General features: G+C 35.4%; 1 pseudogene; it reads left to right on the top strand.

Moving 5' to 3' along the window:
• The first annotated feature begins 3170 nt into the window (after positions 1-3170).
• LOC143547492 (cysteine-rich receptor-like protein kinase 7) lies at positions 3171-24082 on the top strand (annotated as a pseudogene).
• The last annotated feature ends 490 nt before the right edge of the window (positions 24083-24572 follow it).

Here is a 24572-nt window from a genome sequence, read left to right as displayed (position 1 = left end):
CTTTGGGTGTGTAGCTTATAGTCTTGTTCTATCACAAGGTCGAAGAAAGATCGATAATAGATCAGAAAAGTGTTTGTTTATTGGGTATTCTACCCAAAGCAGTGGGTATCGATTGTATAATCCAACAACCAATAAATTCATGACAAGAAGGAATATGGAGTTTTTAGAAGACACCAAGTGGGATTGGAATGAAACTCTCAAGGCAGGAAAGTAAACATATGAGGCATATTACATTGACTCGTTCCCAATGATTGAATGTGAACATGTTGGTACATCAGCTGATGGGGCTGCCGCTAATGATCCTCAAACTCCAGGTGATATTTCTCCTTGTGGTAATAGCTCTAGTAGTTGTTCAACACCGCCTATGCAGTCTCCAATAACTACAAGTGCTAGCTCTACTAACTTAGACCAACTCGCTGGATCAAGTACATCATCTCCTATTTTAAGAACAAAATCTTTAAATGATGTTCATAACTCTTCGGTTGAAATTGAAGTCCCGCCAGACTTCTATAAAGTGTGTCAATTTTCTTTGAATGTTTCAGACCCATCTACCTTCCATGAAGCCGTGCATAAAGATGAATGGAAGCAAGCCATGAGTGAAGAAATAAGGGCAATTGAAAGAAACAACATTTGGGACCTGGTTACTTTACCAAAAGGAAAGAACTTGGTTGGGCTGAAATGGTCGTTTAAGACCAAAGTTGGACCAGATGGTAAATTTATTAAGTACAAGGCCCGATTGGTTGCTAAGGGATACTCTCAAAAGAAAGGAATCGATTATGAAGAGGCCTTCGCACCAGTAGCTCGGTTTGAGACTATCTTGATGGTCTTAGCAGTTGCTGCTCACCGTGGGTGGAATATACATCAACTAGATGTAAAATCCGCCTTTTAAATGGGGTTCTTGAAGAGGAAATATATGTTCAGCAGCCTGAGGGGTTCGAAGTAGAAGGAGAAGAAGATAAAGTCTACCGACTAAAGAAGGCTCTTTTATGGTTTAAAGCAGTCACCTAGAGCATGGTACGCTAAAATTGATGATTATTTTGTCACTAACTGGTATGAAAGAAGTAATAATGAACCCACATTGTATGTAAAGCAAACTGATGCATATGATGTCATTTATGTTTGTCTATATATAGATGATATCATATGTACTAGTTCTAACCCCCTTCTCATAACTGAATTTAAAAAGGGAATGAAGTCAACTTTTGAGATGACAGATTTGGGCCTATTATCTTATTTCTTGGGGCTAGAAATACACCAATCCAAGTCAAGAATATTCTTGTCCCAAGAAAAATATGCAAAAGAGCTGCTAGCTAGGTTTGGAATGGATGGTTGCAAGGTAGAAAGTACCCCCATGAACTCAAATGAAAAGCTGCAGGTGGATGATAATGCAGAAAGAGCAGATGAAGAAACCTATCGAAGCTTAGTTGGTAGTCTCATAAATCTTACTCATACTAGACCTGATCTTACTTATTCAGTAAGTCAAGTCTCTTGATATATGCAACATCCATCTAAGCTTCATTTTGGGGCTGTTAAAAGAATCATGAGATATGTAGCAGGTACACTCAGGTTTGGGCTATGGTTTGAGAATGCAAATAATGATCAAGAGGTTGTGTTAACGGGCTACACAAACAGTGATTGGGCTGAATGTATTGATAATAAGAAGAGCATCTCAGCAAGTGTGTTTACCCTAGGCAGTGCGGCGATCACATGGAGCACCAAGAAACAAAACACGGTTGCCTTATCAAGTGCCGAGGCTGAGTATATTGCTTTCACTGCTGCAACCTGTCAAGCAATCTGGCTTAGAAGAATCCTAGATGATCTAAAGTGCAGCCAAAAGAATGCTACAATCATTTACTGTGACAACAAATCTACTATCTGCTTATTGAAGAATCCTATTATGCGCATTCGGTCGAAATATATTGAACTAAAATATCATTTTGTTCGTGAGATGACTAATCAAGAATTAATAAAGTTGGAGTTTTGTGGCACTCAAGCTCAACTTGCAGACATTCTCACCAAGCCTCTTTCCAGGGAGAAGCTCGAGCACTTCAGAAAGCTGATTGGTTTAAAGGAGTTTGAATTATCGGGGGGTATTAAAAAGTAATCCAAACTCTGTGTCGGATCCGGTTCAAGTATCCAGATGGTTGCATGATTCAAGATATTTTAAGTTTGAACAATAACCGTTCTTTGAGTTTTCTCAATGACCTGTTCTTTAGTCTTTTTTTTATTGAGAGTTTGTTTCATAGTTGGTTCATATTTTCTTGTGTGTTTACGTTGCATTATAGCCTATATAAGGTCTGCTTGTTTTCCTTGTAATTTATGCAATCTATCAATAAAACCATTTGATAATTCGATCCACTCTTTGTTTGCTTATAACTTGTTCTCAATCAAGTTCTCTAAAATACCATCACCGTAAAACCTGAATGTTACGACAGTGAGTCGGAGTGAATTCAGTCAGTATCGGCTACGTTTGTTATGGTATAAATAACGGTGGTCAAACCAGAGCATTAAAACCCAAAAAGACTTCGTCTAATTAACATATAAGAAGAGTAACACTTATTTGGTTGATAAAGCATGACAATGGTAAAAGCCAAGCGTTGAGGCGGTAACTCAACGTGAATTCGGTCGGTTTCGGTTACGTTCGTTACGGTAATCGAACTAAAAGGAAAACAAAAACAAGAAAACTATAAAAATTCGAGGTGGACCAATGGGACAGCGTCAGCTGATAAAATTTGGGTGTAAAGAATATGTATTGTGATTTTTAAACGTTAAGAATGAAACATGAAAGTAGTCACAAATGTAAATGAAAAATTCTGTAATTTTATCTAAAATGTATTCAAATTCCTCTCAGAATTTCTAAGCCATCTTTTGACATTAAAACACGACTATATTTTGTAGTACTTTTTCCTTTTCTTTTTGTAGGTAAAAGTTCAAAAAAGAAACGAAGCATGACCATACCAGTCATTGTTGCGATACTTAGTGCCATATTAATTGCTTTCGTTTGTATATTCATAAAATTAGCAAGGAGAAAGAAGAAAAGGCAAACTCCGCTTGCAGATATTGAAAGTAAGATCGATAGACCCATGGCATGAATTATGAGTTGCGTCAATAGAGTTATCCAATTTTTTAAAATTATACTAACTCTCCCCCTCTCTCCGGTAGCTAAAATTATGAAGACCGGGAATATTGAGTCTTTGAAATACAACTTTAGTACCGTGAGAGTTGCAACAAATGACTTCTCTGAAGACAATAAGCTCGGACAAGGTGGATTTGGAGTGGTTTACAAGGTATAAACAAAACTATATTGCTAGTTATGTACCAAAAGATACTATTGATATTATTTGATAAATGCTATATATGATCATATGGTGTATAGGGTAAGCTTAGTGACGGACACGAAATAACAGTAAAGAGGCTATCTAGTTGTTCAATGCAAGGTAGCATAGAGTTCAAGAATGAGGTGTTGTTGGTCGCAAAACTTCAACATCATAATTGGTCAGACTACTTGGTTTTAGCTTAGAAGGAAGTGAGCGACTTCTCATTTATGAGTTCTTACCAAATAAAAGTCTTGATAAATTTATATTTGGTACGTTCTAAAGATTGAGCCTTTTTTTTAAGAGGCATTTACATGTCTCTTCTTTCTAAGATCTTTAATTACATATTTCCTCGACCTCAAAAATTTAATTACATATTTCCATTTTCTTAAACATATATATATATATATATATATATATTATATATATATATACACACACCCATTTTAGTAAAAGTTTACCCTTTATTTTAAAAAACAATAACTATTAAAATATGAACACAAAGTCAAGAAACCATCAAACTATGGATCTTTCTTCTGTCATCTTTTTCTTCTTTCTCAAATGGTCTTCTACAACCCCACCCCTCACCCTTGTGTCATCTCCGGCAAGACCCACAACTTCCGGTGGCAAATTCCGGTCTGTCGCTCTCTTTCACTATCTGAACCATCACCACCACACTCAATCCACTGTTTTACAGGTTGTTCTATCGCGTCTCCGACGAACACCACCGCAGTCACGTTTTTCAGATCTGAATCAAAGCCTTACCCAAACAGCTAGTAAGCTAAAAATTCAAGCAACTATATAAATCTACGAATTGGTGTCGCTGATGGGGTTAGGTGGAGGGAGACGGAGGAGATGAATTCGCCGGATAAAGAAGGAAAAAGTGGTGGTGGTCATTCCCGGCGGTAATGAAATGGCCGGAAATATACGCCGGAGAATGACGGATTTAGGCTAGACTTGAGGAAGATGAGCTGTAATTGATTATAACTTTGTTTTTTTTTTATCTTTTTATTACTTCAATTTATTAGTTGTAGGAGATAGGATAATTTGGTAATTTGACATATGTAATTGACTTTTAGTTTGTGGAAATATGTAATTGATATGCTTAGTAACGGGAGATATGTAATCCCAAAATAAATATATGAGTTGGATATAGATGCAAGATTTGTTAGTTTACATTTGGTGCATATATAAATCTAATTATTACGTCACAAAAGCAAATTGAAGTTTTACATCAATTGATATTTTTGCTGTATGACTGTTGAAGTTAATACACACTTATCAATGGTGGTTGTACATCCAATTAAACGCACACTTCTTAATTGGCAAAAGCGACTCACGATAATAAAAGGCATTGCAAAAGGACTTATATAACTCACGCCTAAATATAATTCATCGTGATATGAAAGCTAGTAATATATTACTAGATATAGAAATGAACCGCAAAATTGCAGATTTTGGGATGGCAAGATCGTTTAATCCTAAGGTAACTCAAGGCGGCACAAATCGAATTGTTGGAACGTAGTAAGTATGTTCTTCCTTTATTGACTTTACTTGAATTCATGTATTCCTCATCTAGTGTATGCTTCTTACATTTTGTTCTTTCAATATATTTTATTATGTAGTGGTTATATGGCACCAGAATATGCCATGCATGGCAAGTTTTCAATAAAATCTGATGTGTTTAGTTTCGGTGTGCTAATATTAGAGATAGTAACAGGTCTAAAGATGTCACACCCCGACTAGCACAATGCGGAAGCGTAAAACGGGAATGTAACAGACACCTCTGGAATCAACACATTGTTTATAAAGAAACATTACAAACTAATTTACAATATATTACATTTCTTTGTTCTATCATTGTTTTACAGTCTAGGTGGTACAAACAAAACTAATTCGTTAACTAAACGTTCTTACTACTAACACCCTTGCTTCTATTCACATAGCATCGACCACACACTTCAGGCAAGTAACAGATCACCAAATTACTCCGATTTAGGTACACCTGAAAAGCAGTTTAAAACGGGTCAACTACTAGAGTTGGTGAGTTTCACGAGTTTCAAGAAAACAGTAATGAGTATTCACAAGCTAACACTTGTAATCATGAAATAAGTATGTATGTATGTAAATGATGTATGTGATGTAATTATGCTAAGCTACAGTGAAGCCTGGACTGTTTGTGCTGCGTGCCTCCATTTCCGACGCTCAATCAACCACTGTGGCCCCTTTCCGCCCACAACATGCCCCGGTAGCTATGTCTAACACTACATAGCTGGTTTGTAAAAATATGGACATGTGCAAACGGGATAATGTCTCAGCAACCGTGCTGGTCCCGCCTGGGTTTGTCAAACCAATAGTACTATTCACAAGCCACCGGCTCGAAGTTAATCACTGTGATCGTGGGGGACTTTCGTGTGTTAGCACTTAGATAATTCACATCAGTACATGTTTCAGGTATGTATATGTAATCAAACATGCTTTTCACCCCAAAAGCTCGTAAAACAGTTTAAAAGTGGGGCCATGAAACTCACGGTTTAGTAGATATTCAGTACTGTATCAACTCGCGGTTTGTTCAGTCCGCTATCAGTAGTTCCTATAATCAATATTATAATAATATTAATATTTTAACATTATTATAATCTCAATACTAAACTGGGCTGTATAACTAATCTGGGTGTAGCTGGAACGCCCAGAAAGTGGCAATAGGCTTAGGTTGTGATGTTGTTAAATGTCTAATACTTAAAACTGAACTTGGCTCAGATTCTCGTTTTCCCAGCTGGGCCAAGTTGTTCGTTTACGCGTTCAGAAAACAGTTATGGGAAAATAAGCTTGGGTAAATGTATTGGTTAATAAAATGATTAAGTTATAAAGAAAGATCACATACTGGGGTCCCGGATTAGCCACGGGGCCCGTTTCCGTTTATACAGTTTGATTTGAGAAGAAACGCGCACAATCCACCCGGATTGTCCAGGTTTCTCATAGAAAAGTTCATTTTTACTTAATTAGCCCAAAATATGATTTTTGATCACTCTTGGTGTTTTGATATTCCCGCAGATTCACTAGTCGCGAACTTGCCGGTTTTTATAAAAACTGAATTTGTTTAATATTCAGATTAGCATAATTAATTAACCGTTAATAATTAAATTATGAAAATTTAACCACTTATCAATTAAAATATGTAGATTTTTATAAAAATATTTCTGGAATTTATTTACTGATTTATTAATTTATAAAAATTCATTTTTCAGCTATATTTCGCCTGAAAATCGTCCGTTTACCCCAAACAATTTCCAAAAATTCCACAAAAATTCCTGAATACTCAAATCATGTCCCAAAACAACCTATATCAATTCCAGAATGTAAAAAGCTCGTGCAATATTCTTTTCGGCCCAAATTCGGCTGTAAAAATTCACACGAACGCAAATAAAAAAAAACACCTTTAAACTTCTCCAAATGTTCCCAAAATTCATATGTAATCAAAATACATCAAATCTGAGTTCCCAGAAAATTTTCATAATTTTTGAAGTTTTTTAGCTATTTTTCCCAAATAAACGTCCCAATTCGGTAATAAATTCGCCAAATATTCTCGAATGGTCGAAAAATTACCAAATTTGAACAGAGACTTATTGAATGGTCCCTGATGTCCCTGAAAAATTTCAAGTTCTAACAATATGCACATCACAACCTTAACCTAAATAGCCCGTAAGCGAGTGTTTCGGCATTACCTTAGCGGGTTTGGCTCGTTTCCGACCTTTTAATCAAGTTTTCAGGTTCTTGTTCTTCTAATCAAGCTAGGTACAAGTCCTATATCACAAACCAAGCAATATTTCATCAACATAACAGCCCATAAGTTAGGGTTTCGGCTAGTGTACAAAAACGAACTTTTGAACCGTAAAAACGTCGTTTCAACCCTTTAATCCGTGTTTATGGCCAAAAAAAACTATCAAAACAGGTTCCTTACCATGTGTATGATCAAAACATGTTTATGGACCGTTTTTAGGATTTTTACACGGTTAGGAATGATTTTTAGTAACCAAGACATGTTTTTATCGTATTAAACAAGTTTAAACAAGCATAAAAGCTACTTATTTAAGCCCCTTACCTTAGGGTTTGAAGGTTTTTGGCTGAAACAGAGTTTATATCCAGAATTTTCAAGAAAAAATGTTGAAAATATCTTGTATCTAGTTTAAATGTGAAAGAATAAAAGGGGGGGGGGGGGGCTGCTGTTTGCGATCGGACCATCATGGGCCCACCTTGGGCCCATTTTGGCCCAAGTTTTTGATTTCTCAAGCCAAAATACGAAAAGCCCGGTCCAAATTTAATTCGGGTTCGGTTTTTGGCGCGAAAAACTTATCGGGTGCGTTAAACAACGCGAAAACGAGTGTTTTTCGGCTAATTTTGTGTAAAATTATAAAAACATACTATATGTTTGTAAAAATCAAAAATATTTTCACGGATCACTTAAAACATTTCAAATAAGTGTTTGGTAAGTTTTTTTCGGCTTATCGGATGATACAATGCTTGGTTTGTAACTATCTTTCGCGTTTAAATCTATAGTGGGTGGTTAAACGAGCATGTTTTCGTTTAACTTGTTTGCTATCAAACTAAGGCCATATTTCTAATGTTTTAGCTTGTATTAAACGTATATCACTTATAGATGGCCCCCCGATATATCTGGGTCATAACCCGACCCGTTCGGTTAATCGTTCGTTTGTTATGCAAAAGACGTTTATTTGCTTAATTAGTAAATACGTACTGAGGTGTACCTTGTTTTGGCTCAAATGTCACAAAAGAACCAATGTCTTTATGATGGAGAGAGCATTGAACACTTTCTTAGTTTTGTAAGTATCTATATACTTTTTTTGAACGACGTAAGTATCTCTATATACTATTATATAAACTCTACAATATACACTGAATTAATCAAATTATTTTGGGTTACATTTCAGAATAACATTATACACTTCCACTAAAGATATGGTTTATTTTAGTGATTGATTAGGCATGTATCGATTGTTTAAAATGCGTGGTACATAACTACATATACATTGTAAGGACTTAATTAATTAACCGATAAACTTAATTCATAAGAAGTTTGATTAAGCACTTATAGACTAAAAAAGAAGAAGAGTTTAATGTGTTTGTGAATAAAAATAAAACTTTTAATGAAATCACGAAAATAATTCAAGAACCAAAAAAATTTAAGTGAAAGTGTATTTTGGATATAATATTGGAAACTTAATTTGTTTATTAGATTATGAAAAATAAAACTAAAAATCTCTTTTAGGCATGGAAAAGTTGGCAGAATGAAACGACGACGAATATAATAGATTCTACATTGAAGACAGAAACAGATTCATTATGCGAAATCATAAGTATCCACATTGGATTATTATGTGTTCAAGAAAATGTTTGTAGCAGGCCAACCATGTCATCAGTTGTTCATATGTTTAATAGCCCCTCTCTCTTGCTTCCGGCACCAACATACCCTGCATTTTATTGCATTGATACAAAAATGCCAATCCGTTATAAATGCAGTTCATCCCATTTTACTATAAATGATGTATCGATATCATATTTAGTTCCTAGGTAAAATTTAAAGAAATATTGTACCTGATATCTTCATGTTTTGGAAACTTGATATCTAATGTACGATGTTTCCTCCCTATATTTATTTCTTGTACACCTGTATGTGACATCCTAATTATATCTTTTGCAGCTAGCACAACATGTCTTATTGTGTTAAACGTGTTAGAGATGAAGCATGCGACACACGTATCAAACATGAATACGAGTTGTTTAATTAATTTGTATCTTATGTCTATAACACACTTTTAAGTTATATGCACCAATAACGAGAATGATGAGCCTCGCTACTAACTTCAACTATTTAAAAAAATATAAAAACCGCATAGTATACTTTTTTTATTAACTGGTTTGATTGTGTTTTAAATGACTGCCCAGCTGCCAACCCAATTTGCTCTTTTCTAGCATATGACACTACAAAGAGCTTGGCTTGATAGAAGTCATAGAATCTTAACCAGTAACAATCTTAAGACATTACATAACGAGAATTTTTGACCTAATTAATAGGGCCAACAATACACGTGTCCAGTGGCGGATCTAGGATTTTTTTCTAATGGGTTCACTGTTTTTAAATGTTTTAATTTTATATGACCGGTCATAAAAAATTTTGGGTCCATTCAACGGTTCGGGTCGGGTAAGATTCATTAGATAACATAAATACGATAAATTAACAAAAAACAAGCATCGTCATAGAAAGGATAACATACATAATAAAGATACGATTGTCTTTTTAAAATAAAAAAAACTTACTTATAGTTGTTCTCTATGAGTTTTCATCTTTTGGAAACGTTGCATTACATCTTCAATCGAAACTTGTTGAAGGAACTCTCTTTCAATGTAAGAGATGCAAGCATCGTTCAAGAATCTATTACCCATCCTATTACGCAATTCCGTCTTCAAATGCTTCATTGAAGAAAAACTTCTTTCAACACTCGCTGTTGCAACCGGTAAAACTAACGATAAGATGAAATTGGTTTCCTTTCCGAAGGATCCAATATCCAAATCTATTCTTGAGGGTTGTTTACTAGTTGAAGATGATGATTGAATGTTTGATGGTTCACTTGATAAATATCTTTTAATATTCATAATGCCTACAAATCAAATTTAAACATCACTAATTATCTAATTCAATTAAAAAAATTTCAACATAACCAATCTTTGTAATTCTAATTTCAATAAATAAGCGAAAATGATTAGTTATCTTACCCTGAAGATTGAAGTGAAGCTGTGAAGGACTAAACTAGTGAACTCTGAAGACAATGGTGGAGAGGGTCTCGGCAGCCAGCAGAGGCAGAGGTGGAAAACGGTGCGGGAGACAGAGTTCGATGGTGGCTGCTGTTAGGGTTGGCGTCAGGGAGGCGGGAGTTGTTCTTGTTGTTGGCGATGTGGGGTAGAAATAAAAACCCTAACTTGTTATACAAGTGTTAAGTGGTAAAAAAAAAAGAATAAAACAAATGCCATAAAAGAAATAAAACTAAATCTGCTAATCAGAATCAAATCCGGGTTGTTCAACTAAAAGGAGGGATGCTTACCATCTGAGCTAGGATTTAGATTGTTAATGGATTCACTCTTAAAACTTATACGGGTTCACTATCAAAACTTATATATTTATTTTATGTAAATTTCGAAACTCGATGGGTTCCCGTGACACCATAACTAACATGTAGATCAGCCCCTGCACGTGTCTCATTCAAGGGTGTTGCGGATTTCTATATTTCCGTACATCCTCAATGGAACAATGTAATTAATGTAGACACATGAGCAAATGTGCAAAACTCTGATACAAAACACAAAACACAAAACACTAGTGGGCTTAACCCCTAACGGGATTGTAACCCTAAAATACAATTTCTCACTCCCTTGGCTTGAACAGTGGGAAATCAAACATTCAAACTATTGTGAAACTCACGGAATTAATGATGGCAACATTAAAGGCGTGTTCGTTTCACAACATTCAATGAATTGAAATTGGATGTCAAAATTTCTATGACACTCCTCTTGATGAGGATGTCAGAATATTCATAAAATTTATGAAACATAAGGGCGCGTTCGTTTCACAGAATTTGTGGGAATTCAAAGGATTTTGAATTAAAATCCTATGACATGGCATGTTCATTTAATTGGAATTGGAATCTTAACTCAATTTTGGTGTGTTCGTCAATGAATTGGAATTGTAATTCAATTCCTTTAAATTCTTTTAAATAAAAGGATTTCAAATCCTTTCAAAATGTGAATGATTTCAAGTAAATTCATTGGAATCTTTTCTCGAGTTTTTTTTAACGAGGACAACGAATAAAACATTTAATTTTTTTTACTTTTTTTTATTTTTGATTTATATTTTGAGTTATAAATTTTTTATTATTATTTTTGAATATTTTTTGAGGGGTTTTTGATTTTAATAGAAAACAACTAAAAAATTCAAAAAGAATAATAATAAAATTATAACGCAAAATATAAATAAAAAAATTCCACCAACCAAAATTATAACGTTAACGACACCTTGCTATAAGGGGATGCCAAATAGTCTAGGATTTTATAGTTCCACCAACCAAAAGCGATAAACACATAGGCATATAAGCATAGAACACCAAATCGAGCAATTATTTAGGTAAAGTATACAACTACGTTTGTGGTTTAAGATTCAAATATAAAGCATTTTGTTGAATAAGTATGAAATGACACCCCCAAAATAAAAGATGAAAAATGGGGTATGAAGTACTTACCTTCAACTAGTAAACTTGAAAGGTGATAATTTGGAGATTTGTCGGAACGACGAGTTTAACACACAATGCCTAAAAAGAAAAGAAGTCTTGAATTTAGAAAGGTTATCTTGAAGGTCTTTAAACAAAATAAATGTTGAGAAACGTAAATAATTAAAGTTCAAGGTTTTAAAATGTAACTATTTAAGAATTTATAATAATAACCCTTTAAAAATGTAAGTTTGCTCGAAACCGGGTTAAAGTATCTAACCTTAATATTTACTCAACCTATGTTAAGTAATAAGGTGGATAAAATGCAAGAATGCAAATCCCTTTGGAATAAAGATACTAAAACGGGTTTTTTTTATCGAGTGTTCGGGTTGTCGGTTCGGGTCTTGATAATTGGTCAAACCCAAAGTCAATTTTCCAAAATATTGAATGTTATGAGATAACTCAATAAAATTTAATAAGACTTAACCAAGTATGTAGTTCCATTGTTTTAGAACTAACAACGCACGTTAAGCGAGTGTTCGGTTTTGTCGGTCCAAACTTTGTTATGAGATCAAGTTGGATAGGAATGGCAACGGGGCGGGTTTGGGGCGGGTTTTGCTTAACCCGAACCCGAACCCGAAACCAAAAACCATCCCCGTACCCGCCCCATTACCCGTCGGGTTTAATTCGGGGATTCCCCGTTTGGTTTTTTGTACCCCCCGACCCGCCCCGTCCCCGAACCCGAAAACCCGAAACCGATCCGACCCGACCCGAAGTTGGTTCATCACATAACTGAACATTTATCGAAATAAACTTCTGCATCACACACATGAAAGCTGAAACAATGTGTTACAAAGGAAATAAAACCAAGTCTACATGGCCGAAAAATCATGCCAAATACACAAACTACAAACTTGCGACCAAATCTAAATACCAAATCAAACCAAATCATCAAAAGTATCATCAAGGTTAGACTCATCGTGGGTAGTAAAGTTAGTTGGTGGTGGTTCATTAGAATCATGTACCCCTTCACTGCTTCCTTGAGGAGTAGAATAAGTAGGAGTGTTTGAAGCAACGGGAGTAGGAGTACAAGTGTCTGAAGCAAATTTATCACCTTGTGATGCCATATAGTTGTAAAAACCTACAAAGAAGAAGTTTGAAATAAACCAATTAAATCATTGTGTAATATCAATTACATCAACCCACTACAAACGAATTTTCATAGCCCAACTCCTGTTCAAACTGAAGCCATTCTATTTTTCAAATTGACCATTCTGGGTAATTTTGACCAAAACCTTAGTAATATGCTTATGAAGTCTATGGTTTGTATAATACAACTGTTTCTTAAATCCCGAGGGTCTTTATGATGGTTTACGCAACAAACTATTGTTCTTATGGAGTTTGATTCATATTTTACACCAAGGACAACTTCACGGTACAATAACTCAAACACTCAGAGTCCAAACATTAATAAACAGAACAATCATAATCACAGTCCAAAGACTGATTAACAAATCACTCATCAATTATCATGGAAAGAGGAAACCCCTAAAACAAATTAGATTCCCCAAATCAATTATCATGCCAATCATCAATCGCATAGAGAACGGTGTATCATACGATATACAACAACAACAACAAAATTAGGTCAATTTCAAATGAAAAACCCTAAAAAAGGAGAAAACATAGAGGAATAGTTAATTTAATGGAAAAAGAAAAAAGGCCATGAGTAGTAATAGTGGGGAAGAAAAGAATGGTGTGTGTGTGTGATTAAAGAGTGAGATTACATACTTCGGCTGGGATCAAAACGAGGAGGAGGAGGAGGAGGGTGGTCCGGTGGTGCAGACGGCGATTGAGTGGATGGTGATGGTGGCGGAAGAGTAACAGCAGCAGGGGCTGGATTGCCGGAGTCTGGATTGCCGGAGTCTGGAGTAACAGCAGCAGGGGCGGCGAAGCAGATATGAATCGGGGGCGGACTGGCGGAGTCTGGATGTCTGGATGTAGGTTTTTAATATATATATATATATATATATATTATTTATATTTATATTTATATATTATATCGGGGCGGGTCGGGGCGGGGGTACCTGAACCCAAACCCGAACCCGAACCCGAACCCGAAACAATCCCCGAAACAATCTCCGAAACCCGACCCGAAACCGAAAAAACAAAACCCGACCCGACCCGAAATAAGCCGGTTTTCAGGTTTCCCCGTCGGATTCGGGGATTTTTGCCATCCCTAAGTTGGATCCAACATTTCCAAGTACTTAAGAAAATATTTAAAAATCAATTTGTAACTATTTTTAAAGAAATATACAAGTCTTGATGGCTAAAAAAAACACACTTGTGTGTCTTAAGCGAGCAAGAATCGGTTTGGTTCGGTTTCCATCTCACAACAAGTTCATAGATGGTTTCCACATGTCCAAACACTAAAGAACTTGTATAATAATGTACAAATAAAAAAAATACCAAAAGTTAACAATAATGTCTTTAAACAAAAGTTCGGTTTTCGGTTCGGATCGTGTTTCGGGTTAAGACTGAGGTAGGATTCTACAAACCCATAACCATAGAATTTGTAAAAATGATTTTAGAAACTTAGATCTAACAATAAGCATGTTTAAACAATTATTTAACAAAACTAGTAACAAAGTTCGGTTTACGGTTTAGAGCTATTTACGGTTAAACCGAAGCATAAACTCTTAAAAACCCATAACCATGGAACTTGTAAACATGACCAACAAACTAAAATAAGCAAGATTAATATGTATGAACAAGTTATATAGATGTATATATATCAAGGATACGAAGTCCTTCATGAAGCCTTGCCTTATGAGGTCCGAAACCTCACCGACCGGAATCGGAGAAGTAACTACCAAAGGTAAACAAGGGGTGTATATTTTATATATGTTGCACAACCATAAAAAAGTATTAATAAGGCTACATAAACTAATTAAGATGAAAGACTAAAAACCTTCAAGAACACTTAAGAAGATAACCTTGAATCTTTGATGTTTGAGAGAGTTTTTTTTTTCTTTTGGAGTTGTAGCATGGGAAAATGAAGACAAAAGGTGGTGTATATATAGGGTAATGTTGGTGGTCAAATATGGGTGTGAGACACAAGAGTTTTCATGCAAAATGGATCAAGACAAAAACACAAAACAACAAAAATAAATAAATAAATAAAAATAAAAATAAAAATAAAGATAGGATGTTTTCAAGACCCAACAAGTGTGAAACAATATTGTAACATAAATCCATCATTTTGATTATAACATAAGCTTCGGTTTACAAATCGGGTCGGTTTACATAATAAACAAATACAAAAACGAATACAAACAAGACCCGAAATTGACGAATGTCACATTTTCCCTTTCAAGCGGGTCCAATGAGCCAATTGGTTGAAACTTGAAAGCCATCAAACTATATTTTCAATGCATGCAACCTCATGTTTTAAAGCAAAGTTAATAATGTTGTTGTAAAGCTAAATTGGAAGATTAATGCCAATACAATATAACATAAAGTATACTAATGCAGTTACATCTTTAAATCAAGGGATTTGTTAAATGCCTAAGTAGTGTCGTTAAGAATGAAAATGTGTTGAAAGACTTACTTTAGGTGCGATTGTATCGATCCCCACTTATAGTTCAATGAGAATCTAAAGACCCAACAAGAGGGTTTTTTTAATGGTTCACAAAAGTTATTGGCCGTAAGAGAAAGGATGATGACAGAAGACGATGGTGGTGGTGGTGACTTCATATTTTCAAGTGATTTACACCCCGCCGCAACACACGGGTGTAAACACTAGTACTTTTATAAAAATAGAAAACTCGGTAAATTGTTTTATAACTACAACTTGAAAAATGTTATAATATTATTTTTCAAAGTTTTCTATATAAACTCGAAAAGTATTTATACGAATTATATCAACGTTTTAATTTTTCTTTTCTTTTTATTATTTTATAAAATCGTGGCATACTGGTCCTCATCACTATTGACACTAAGGTAGCGTTTTGTATGCAAGAATGACGAGGAATGGAATGATTCATTGCGTGGAAATGAAAAAATTGGTGTTTGGTTGCTCAATGTAATGGAATCATCCATTACATATGGAATCCAATGCTATCAAAACCATTCATTCCCACCCCCTTCTTTTTTTTTTTCATTTCATTCCTCCTTCGCCCTATTTTCTCAACACCACCACCACCTAACAACTACCACCACAACTACCATAGGCACCACCACCACCACCACCTCCCCCGCCGCCGCCGCTACCACCATCAGCGTTACCACCGCTATCGCCGCTGCCAACAACATTGTCGTAACCACGGAAACCATTGTTACCCGCCATAGCCTGACCCTCACCGCCACCACCACTGTCGTTTCCTGACCACCACCACCGTACCAATGCTACCATCGGTTGACCACCACCACCCCTGCCGCCACCACCACCATCGCCACTGCCACCACCATTTTCATCACCGGCGCTACCACCGTCACCATTATAGGGGTTTTTTTTTTTTTTTTTGTAAAAAGTATTTTGAGATAGGAGTGTTTTTATTATTTCAATTTCATTTTTACTATTTCTTTTTTGACAAAATAGCAAAACTAGTCCTTTATGCTTGCACATTTTTTCAATGATTGCCCTTTGGCAAACTTAATGACATAAAGCATTCTATTTGTTTTAAAGTTATATCACCTTATGCCCTTTTGGTCTAACCCAGTTAACTTTTTTCTTTAAATCCGATCATGTGCAAGGCACATGAAGGTAGTTTTTACATTTACATATTTATTTAATAATAAAATGAAAACATATATATATATATATAAACCCATCCTCTCTCTACCCCCCCCCCCCCCCCAACTTCTCTCTACCACTACCACCCATTCTCACCTACCCGATGATGGTCTCCACACTTACCTCAAACCGTCAAATTCAATTCATCAAAAAACAAGAAGGCTATGTCAAAGACAAGCATAAGGTTCCACCACTACCGCTTGACTGTTGCGTGATGCTAGACTGTCGCTATCTAGTCAAAAACTATTAAATCAGTGTTCCTAATCACCTAAGCAAGCTAGGGTAAGTAGGGTGTCGAACACGAGGAGTATGTGGTCAGTGTGAAGTGAAATCAATTCCTAACATTATGAAGTAGTTCAATTAAAGTGCTGATCACACTAGCAAACGATTTACTTTTAATATTGATCAAACAAGTAAACAACTTTCAAGCAATTAACAAAGACAAGTCACACCCGGGGATTCAAGCAAGTAAACAAACAGCTATCTCATGCAACTTAACAGATTAACAATCAATGATCAACACAGATTGACTAACTAGAAAAACCGTAGGCATCCACGCTCGCTAACACACAGCACTGGTTATCAAACGGTCCCTGCCAGTGTGACTCAACTAAGGGCAAACGGTTGCTTCATCATATTCAACTAGTCAAAACAATCCTATAAGCAATTATCATAGCAACTGGCACAATAATCGTTATGATCGAAATAAACCTAAACTGAATGAGTGCACAATAATACTAGCCATCAATACTCATAGATTAATCAAAAATAGTTACAAATAATTCATTCTTAATACATAAGAAAAACTGTTAAATACAATACTCTACATCCCGGGCATGACTCGAAGGATCTAGTCGCGTCTCGGCATCTCTCGGGCTTCGGTTATGATGTTATGAAACATATATGAGGCCTTGAGATGATTGGAAGTGATGGTTCTCCTTTTTGCTGCTCTGAAAATCGTCTGGAAAGTGAATGGTATCGATTAGGGTCATCAAAACATGTTTTAATCAAAAACCCTAACTTTCCCGTCGTCAAAACATGGTCGCCCTTCCTAGACCATCATGCTATGCGATGGTCCAAGATAACTTCATATTTGGAATCGAGAAACCCAAAATTAATATATTATGGGTCCCGTAACTCATTTTCTAGTCCAGGATATGCTCGTTTTACTTCCTGGTTGCTTTTTGTGAGCCCATCTTGTTCAGTTTTTTAGCATCGGCTTTAGGTTTCTCATCCAAACTCTTCCCGAATCCTTCTTACACTTCCTAAGACTTCAATTTATGCTCCGGTCTTCCCGAGATATCATTCCATGCTCGTGCAAGTCTCCAATTTAGCATTTTTAACGATCAATGACCTGAAATACAAAAGCACGCGTGAAGTACGGAAATTCTAACAATATACTAAACAAAACTACATAATCAACACACTAATATATATACAAAATACCCAAACATCATTGCAGCAGTGCACCCCCACTGGTGAAAGTAACCAAACTCTCACCCCTCAACCTCCATCGACCTCTTTTCAGACTCAATTATCCCTATTCCGTCGCATCGTCTACTCTTTCATCACTTTCTTTTACAACTAATCAGAAATCCTAATAAGCTCATTTCAGCCCCAATTTCCGCGCCCTACAATTCGCCCATTGATGCTACCACCGACCTACTCCATCTCAGATCTGTAAACATCCTTCTTATTTAATCGCAGATCTGAAACGAGTAAACACGATAATAATTGTGTGTTTTTTCGGCGGCAATTTCATCAATCCAACCATGGTTATAGAGGTTGCAGAAAGAGTAGATAAAGAATAGAGATGGAGATTGAATGTTAGAGCCTTTGTAATTTGAAATCAAGCTTTCATTATATGATATCTCTTACTTGGAAGTTTACCCACTTGATTCGGATCTATAAACCGAAAAAACTATAATTTTGTTCTTGAACCAGATCTTTAAACCGAACCATCTTCATCCAAAACCTTTAGATTTATGGATTTTGAGGTGGTGTGGGTGGTCATCGGACGTGTGGTGGCGGTGGACCTGGTGGTGGTCAGAGAAAGAAGTGTGAAAGAGAGAGAGTTTAAGAGAAAGAGATATATATATATATATATAGAATATTTATTTATTTTTTAATATATGGAATATTATTTCTTTTATTTTTAATTATTAAATAAATATGTAAATGTACAAAACTACCCACATGTGCCTCGCAGTGACTAGATTTAACGAGAAAAGTTAACTGGGTTAGGCCAAAAGGACGTGATATAGTTTTTAAACAAAAAGGATGTTTTCTGTCATTAAGTTTGCCAAAGGACAACCACTGAAAAAAACGTGCAAACATAAAGGACTAGTTTTGCTATTTTGTCATTTTTTTATACCAAACAACATAAAGTAATAATTCATTTTATTCCCATAGGTTAACCAAACAAGACAAAGAAATGTAATGATCCATTTCATTCCCTTGTCCATTTCATTCATTCTCTCATTCCATTCCCCCTTCATTCCATTACCTCCAACCAAACAACGCTCATTGGTTGTTATTCAATCGCCACTCGCTGACATCAGCATTCACTACCACCACCTACCATTTTCGGCCCACATATGTCATCCACCATAATCTTTTACTTACATCCGCTGTCCGCCACCACGTTTGCTCGTATTCGAAATCCACAACTACTCATTGTTGTCGCCTATCATCAATGAAACCACTGCTATATCCATTAAAATTTGCTTGAATCTCTCTTATGGTGTACTTTTGGTTTTTGTCATAATCTCTCTTTTGGACATATTTTCAAATTTTAATGTTTTCCAAGATATTAAAAAAATTCTCAATAAATTTAGGAATTGAAGATATTTTTCATAACGCGCACTTAGGCTATCCGTATTGGGGCGCCCGCATCCTAGGTGGCAACTACCCTTGGAATAGTGGGTGTTTAGGTATTGGAACGACATGGATGATTGGGCAATTGAAACCGTTAGGGAACAATGTCCCACCCTAGCAGAATGTGTGCAACACGGGTATGGATGACATATGCTTGCTAATGGAACAAATATGTATACTTCTTGTGTACAAGTATTTCATCTCATTGTTATGGATGTGAAAGACCACGATTTCCATGATTTAAAGATGGTTTGAGAAAAAATTGATGCTGCACTGATTTGAGAAGATGCATTGAGCCTTATTAATGTATAGGAGGGTTAATTAAATGTCGGGACAAGTTGATTTAGAGTGATATATATATATATATTCTTTTTTGAATGGCTTATAACTCAAGTCTTTGATTGATAATCGAAAACGAATTAAACGACTAACTCTCGCTTATATTTACCAGAAAATATAACTAAAACAACTGATTACAATTCTATCAAACCCTAACTTGGTTTGACTTTTGATGAGCCTTAACTCGGTTACATCAACTTCACCTCCTATAATGTCTAACCATAACTCAGTTATATAGACCAACTGAACTTGCTATCCAACACATTACCAAATATTATAAAACCCTAATTGCAACCCTCATAAACCCACTACATGTTAATGAATATCACAGACCCAATAGATCCAATTCAGTCACCTACATATGACAGACCTATTAAAATGAAAATTACGTCCAACAATAACCACTATACTCAGGGAGGGATCACCTATTACACGACAAATGCATTGGGCCAAATGCCTGATGGTGAGTGGTAGTAGTTGGAAAAGCTAGCGCATTTGGTTGGATGAAAAAAGTAACCAAAAATGATAAAGAAATAAGAAACAACTGTGGCAATGTCGCATCAAGACCTGGTAAACGGAATATCTACGAGCTACATACATTTGGCAGTAACACAACAAATCTTGAAAAAGTTGGCGACTTAATATTCGTATTGACTATTGAAGCTTAATGTTAACATCATGTAAATTTTTAACACTTTCATATATATAAAAATAACACATATTAAAACACCTTCCATATGTTTATTCCATTCACCCTAAATGCTTATAAATTCATTACCGTGTCTCCCAAGTGATCCTCCAGCACAACAAAACATGTACATGTCCATGTTCATACGTGTCGGGAAACTCTTCTTATGGATCTCTCTTAGTTTTACATATTTGATCAATACCGTCACCTTAGCTCAACCCAATTTTATAAGCTACTTTTGTGCAAACAACGATAATTACACACAAAACAGTACGTACAAAAGAAATCTCGACGCCACCTTCTCTACTCTCCCCACCACAGATTCGGGCTCGGGTTTCTTCAACCTCTCCATCGGTCAAGGGAATAATATGGTCAACTCTGCTGCCCTTTGCCGAGGCGACATAGAGCCGGATTTGTGCCTAAGTTGTTTAAATGACTCCATCACTAAGTTGCAACAAGTCTGTCCCAACCAAAAGGCGGCAGTGGGATATTATGAAAGCTGTTTGTTGAAATACTCCACTGAGTCTATTTTGGGAAACATTAATCAAATTGTTGGTCAAGTGGTTCTGGCTAACTCACTAGACGCGCCCTATAGGGATGGATTCGTTGGGGCTCTCACATCATTGATGAACAAGCTGAAAGAAGAGACGGCTGGTGGTGGTTCGTTACTGAAGTTTGCCACTGGGAACACGAGTGGACCGGATTTTATAACGATTTATGGGCTTGTGCAGTGTACTCCTGACTTATCAGAGACGCAGTGTCGGGATTGCTCGGATAGTGCATACAATTACTATGCTTCGATACTTAACTATAGTGGGAAAATTGGAGGGACAATTTTTTTACCCATGTGTAGATATAGTTATGGTCTTAATCGGTTTTTTAACGATAGCAGCCTCCCCAGACAGCCAGTTTCATCACCACCAGATTTATCATCATCAGGTACGAAATGCATTTTAGTTCACTTAACTTATTTTTTTTAGCATGAGTTCTAGTGAAAATAGTCTCTCTTAGAAAAGTTGTGTCCTCAGTCTCATTGTAACAAGATCCTACAAATAGCTCATCTATATATAAACACAATTTTATTGTGTAAGTCTCTTGTTTAGTCCCATAAACACACACAAACACACCATATATAAAGTAAGGTTATAGTAAAAAAGATAAAATTTTTGAAAGAGAGTAGAAAAAATTTAGAACCATTGAATCGAGTATAACACACAAGGGTATTTTTGTCCATGGTTTTTTCGATTAATTGGAATTTATATAGGTAGTTAATGGTATTCCTATTTTTAAGCATAATTTAAATCATCATTATAGTTTTATAAAATTCCATAACTATTATCCATATTAATCGTAGGCGTTTTTCTTCACATTCTCTATCCATCGATTATTTCATCTAATCATCTCGATTAACAATAAGCTTTATGCACATCAAAACACACAATACTTAGGCATGGCGTACAACAAGTTAGACGGTCAACAACGTAAATTTGATTAACTTACATATGATATGTCATATGTCCTATGATTTTCAATGTTTGAACGATAGTAATCCAATTCGTATCATGATTCCCAAGGCACATTTCTTGACATTAAAACATGCTATATTTTGCAATAATTCCATTTTTGACAGGTAAAAGTTCAAACAAGAAACGAGCCATGACAATACCAATCATAATTGTTACGATACCTAGTGTCATAATAATTGCTTTCATTTGTATCATCATTACATTAATAAAGAGGAAGAAAGAAAAGCAAATTCCGCTTGCAGATATTGAAGGTAAGATTGGCCCATCGCATGAATTATAAGTTGCATCGATAGAGTTATTCAATTTTTTAAAACTATGTTAACTCTCTCCTTCTCTCTCATAGCTGAAATTATGGAGACTGGGAACATTCAGTCTTTGAAATACAACTTTAGTACCGTGAGAATAGCAACAAATGACTTCTCAGAAGACAATAAGCTTGGATAAGGTGGATTTGGAGTGGTTTACAGGGTATGATCAGTTATTGCTAAACTGCTAGTAATGTACCAAAAAATAATGTTGATATTATTTAGTAACATATGCTATATATGATCATATGGTGTATAGGGTAAGCTTGACGACGGACGCGAAATAGCAGTAAAGAGGCTATCTAGTTGTTCTATGCAAGGTGGCATCGAGTTCAAGAATGAGGTGTTGTTGGTCGCAAAACTCCAGCATCGTAATTTGGTCAAACTACTTGGGTTTAGCTTAGAAGGAAGTGAGTGACTTCTCATTTATGAATTTTTGCAAAATAGAAGTCTTGATAAATTTATATTTGGTAAGTTCTTAACAGCTAGCGAGCATCTTTTTCAACACATGTTGCATACCAAAATATAGATAGCTAGAAATTTGTTAGTTTACACCCACATTTGGTACATATAGAAATCTTATTATTACATCACATGCAAGCAGTTCGGGTCACAAAAGCAAATTGATGTTAGTGACACCTTTGGGGTTGCAAATGATGTTCTGTTGTCTTGACCATAGAAGCTAATTAATACAGTAATGCATACTTGCTTTGGCGCATACAAATGCATAGAAGCTAATACATACTTGTCAATGGTGTTGTAGATCCAATTAAACGAACACTTCTTAATTGGCAAAAGCGATTCACAATCATCAAAGGCATTGCAAAGGGCCTTCTATACCTTAATGAAGACTCACGTCTAAGTATTATTCACCGTGATATGAAAGCTAGTAATATATTATTAGATACAGAAATGAACCCCAAAATTGCAGATTTTGGGATGGCAAGATCATTTAATCCTAAGGTAACTCAAGGCGGCACAAATCGAATTGTTGGAACCTAGTAAGTATATTCTTTCTTTATTTGATATTATGCTTAGACATGAAACTTTACTTGAATTCTTGTAATGTTTCTTACATTTTGTGCTTTCAATATATTACATAATGTAGTGGTTATATGGCACCAGAATATGCTATGCATGGCAAGTTCTCAGTAAAATCTGATGTGTTTAGCTTCGGAGTTTTGATATTGGAGATGGTAACGGGTCTAAAGAACCAATGCTTTTATGATGGAGAGAGCATTGAACACCTTCTTAGCTTTGTAAGTATCTATACTAATATTAATATAAACTCTACAATATACATCAACTTAATCAAATTATTTTGGGTTAATTTTAAAACGAGTGGTTTATTCACGATCTCTAAACAAGACAAGTATCTATACTAATATTAATATAAACTCTACAAAATACAGTTTCAGGCCGACTTAATTATTAACCATTAAACTTAATTTAAAAGAAGTTTGACCGAGGCGTTAACAACTAAAGAAAGAGAGTTTTATGTGTTTGTGAATAAAAACAAAACTTTTAACGAATCACGAAAATAGTTCATCAAGACCTAAAAGAAATTTAAGTGAAGTATCATTTTGGATAAAAATGATATTGGAAACTTATTTTATTAATTACATTATGAAAAATAAAACTCAAAATCTCTTTTAGGCGTGGAAAAGTTGGCAGAATGAAACAACGAATATAATAGATTCTACATTGAAGACGGAGTCAGATTCAATAAGCGAAATCACTAGAAGTATCCACATTGGATTATTATGTGTTCAAGAAAATGTTGGTAACAGACCAACCATGTCATCAGTTGTCAATATGTTTAATAGCCCATCTCTCATGCTTCTAGCACCATCACACCCGGCATTTTTCAGCATTGATGCTAAAATGCCAGCCCGTTTTGAATGTAGTTCATCCAAGTTTTCTATAAATGATGTATCGATAACAGAATTAGTTCCTAGATAGAATTTAAAGAATTATTGTACTTAAATCTTCATGTTTTGGAAACTTGATATCTAATGTTTTAAAACGATGTTTCATCTATATTTATCTCTTGTACACTTGTACGTGACATCTTAGTTAGAACTTTTGCTCTTTTCTAGCATATTACACTACAGCAAACTTAGCTTGATAGGAACGTGATCAGTGACATCTTAAGATATTGTTAACGAAAATTTTGGCTAATATACGAGTGTCTCATTAACGGGTGTTGCAGTATATTCTCAACAAAACAATGTAATTAATATAGACCGCGTGATCAACTTTCTAATACAAAACACTAATGGACTTAACCCCTAATGGGTTTATAACCCAAAAATGTAATTTCTATGACACCCCCTTGATGAGGATGGCAGCTGAATGCATGAAAATTGAATTAAAGATGAAGACAAGTTGGCAACCCTTTGATGAGGATGTCAGCTGAATGCATGAAAATTGATGCAACATTAAGAACACG

The sequence above is a fragment of the Bidens hawaiensis genome, unplaced genomic scaffold (assembly GCF_021521415.1).
Source record: "Bidens hawaiensis isolate Kalapana, Puna unplaced genomic scaffold, B.hawaiensis_p1.1 tig00014722_1, whole genome shotgun sequence".
NCBI classification, from domain to species: domain Eukaryota; kingdom Viridiplantae; phylum Streptophyta; class Magnoliopsida; order Asterales; family Asteraceae; genus Bidens; species Bidens hawaiensis.
This window is presented reverse-complemented; position numbering and strand designations above follow the sequence as displayed.